The following is a 2,865-nucleotide window of genomic DNA, read 5'->3' as shown; positions in this document are numbered from 1 at the left end:
ACTTGAGGGCTGTAGTGGCCAGGAGGAGGTAGAATTTAAAGACAAAGTTCCTAAGACATCACCCAGCCCTCTGCCACACCCTGGCGGCCATTGCCTGCCCCTGAAGGGAGCTGTTCAATGGTGGATTTGCACCTTGGAGTATTCGCTGCCTCCAGAGTGCACAGAAGCTTCCACACAGTGAGCAATCTTTGAGGCGTATTTGAGCTGCTGTGGTCCGGCATGGCTTTGCTGACAGGCTGGTCATTCCCCCTGAAATTCTGTACTCTTGACGAAGCTGGAAACCCCAGCCTCTGTCAGCACCATGCCCTCATTCTGAAACTGGGCTTAGCTGTGTAGGAGTCTTGGAAGAGCCATGGGTTGGTTCCTTGGGGCCAGGCGCAGCGGGAGGCTCAGGCAGGTGGCAGAGCATCACTGATGGCGGCCTCTTCCTGCACAGTGCAGAGCGCACAGCCAGAGGTGCAGGTGGTGCCTGGGTCTGGTCAGATCACCTTCCCGCCCTTCACATGCATCGGCTACACAGCCACCAACCAGGACTTCATACAGCGCCTGAGCACACTGATCCGCTAGGCCACTGAGAGGCAGCTGCCTGCCTGGATTGAGGCTGCCAACCAGCAAGAGGAGGGACAGGGTAAGGAGGACAAGTACGAGGAGGATGCTGCTGAATACCCATACTTTGAAATGGGGTCTCCAGACACAGAGGAAGATGAGGAGGAGACCGAGGAGGCAGAGGAGGACAGCCTGGCTCGGGATTGGGCCCTGGGTGCCGACGAGGACTTCCTGCTGGAGCACATTCACATCCTCAAGGTGCTGTGGTGCTTCCTAATTCATGTGCAAGGCAGCATTCGCCAGTTCGCCGCCTGCCTGGTGCTCGCAGACTTCGACATTGCGGTCTTTGAGATCCCGCACAAGGAGTCTCGCGGCAGCAGCCAGTACATCCTCTCATCGCTGCGTTTTGTCTTCTGCTTTCCCCATGGGGACCTCACTGAGTTTGGGTTTCTCATGCTGGAGCTGTGTCTGGTACTCAAGGTGCGGCACAGAACACCGTTTTCATAATCTCCGATGCCACCAACTGCGGGAGTTCCACGCCGACCTGCGCTCCTGCTTTGCTCTGTAGCACAAGGCCATACTGCACATCCCCATCCTCTAGGGCAGCCACACCAGCCCGCAGGAGTTCCTGCGGCAGCTGCTCACCTTCTACAAGATGGCTGGGGGCTGCCAGGAGCGCAGCCAGGGCTGCTTCCCAGTCTACCTGGTCTACAGTGACAAGCGAATGGTGCGGACGGTCACTGGGGCCTACTCTGGCAACATCGAGTGGGCCAGCTGCACCCTCTGCTCGGCCGTGCGGCGCTCCTGCTGCCCACCCTCCGAGGCTGCCAAGTCTGCCGCCATCCCCTACTGGCTGCTGCTCACACCCCAGCACCTCAGTGTCATCAAGGCTGACTTCAACCCCATGCCCAACAGAGGTGCCCACAACTGCCATAACCACAACAGCTTCAAACTCAGCCTTGTGCCACTCTCTACCGTCCTGCTGGACCCCACACACAGCTGCACACAACCACGGGGTGCCTTTGCTGATGGCGACTTGCTTGAGTTGCTTGTCGGCTACCGCTTTGTCACTGCCATCTTCGTGCTCCCCCACGAGAAGTTCCACTTCCTATGCATATACAACTAGCTGCGAGCCTCACTGCAGGACTTGAAGACGGTGGTCATCGCCAGTACCCCCATACCTGGGGCCACACCCCAGAGCCTGCTGGTAGATGGCCAGCCCGTGAAGGCAGGCCTAGGTAAGACCAAGCACAGGACTCAGCGTGTGTGTGTGTGTGTGTGTGTGTGTGTGTGTGTGTGTCTGTGTGCCTCTGCCATCTGCAGCTTCTCTCAGCGCCTATGTGCTCCTGGGCTCGCCCCTGCTCCTTTAGCCTAGGCTCTTCCTGGACTCCCTCCTGGGTTTCCCTCAGGGCCACCTGGGGGTTGCGGTAGAAGAGGGCCTCTTTTAGGGCCCCTACATCTTGAGCTGCCTGGGCCTTGAGAAGGACCTTGTGCCCATGTAGGTGCCCCTGCCTCCTGTTGCTGAGCTTTCTGAGTTTCATTGACCTGAGTAGGAAAGCCTTTCCTTTGCCTTCCTGTCCTGTAAGAAACAGCCTAGCTCATGTTCTCGTGCATCCTGGTAGGCTGCAGAAACCGTCCTTACCCCTGCATCCCCTTAGCATCTCAGTGGGCTCTGCCACCCACTCCAAGCCAAGCTTGGTCTGATGCTCTTCAAGAGCTCTCCACCCCTTCCAGCTGAATCTGGTGCCCCTTATGCCCAGCTCCAGAAAGCAGTCCTATAAGAAGTGACCCTCAGTGGCTAAAGCATCTCCCTGCTCCTGATGGAGCTTCCGCAGTGCGCACCTTCTCTTTACTTCCCCATCACCCCCAGGTGTGCCTAGCACCTGCTGGTGGAGTGCCACATGTGGAAACCCTCCAACAGACCCTTGGGTGTTTGGCCAAATGGAGGATCACAGCCCCAGGGATCTCAGCAGCCAGTTAAGACCAGGTCCAGTTGAAATTATAATGCCTACTTAGGCAGGCACAGTGGCTGGGGGTTCGATCCTCATCCTGCCGTGTTGGCCCCTCACCCGGGGCCCCCTGAGATGGTGATTGAGACTGGGCGTGGTGGCGCACCCCTGTAATCCCAGCACTCAGGAGGCTGTAAACAGGAGGATCACTACAAGTCCCATCTATGCAGTGAAACCCTGTACTCCCTGTATACCTTCTTCTAAAAAAAAAAAAGAAAGAAAGAAAGTTAATTGTCATACCTGAGTTCAATCCCTGGTACCAAAAAAAGTTGTCCTAAACAGACTAATAGCCAAACTAATAGGCAAAAAA

General features: G+C 56.7%; 1 pseudogene; it reads left to right on the top strand.

Annotated features, from left to right (window-relative positions):
• Positions 1-414: 414 nt before the first annotated feature.
• LOC101573235 overlaps positions 415-2,865 on the top strand; it is an 8,592-nt pseudogene continuing 6,141 nt past the window's right edge.

The sequence above is a fragment of the Octodon degus genome, unplaced genomic scaffold (genome assembly GCF_000260255.1).
Source record: "Octodon degus isolate 3935 unplaced genomic scaffold, OctDeg1.0 scaffold00099, whole genome shotgun sequence".
NCBI lineage: Eukaryota > Metazoa > Chordata > Mammalia > Rodentia > Octodontidae > Octodon > Octodon degus.
The sequence above is the reverse complement of the archived record's forward strand: the minus strand, read 5'-3'. Positions and strand labels throughout refer to the sequence as shown.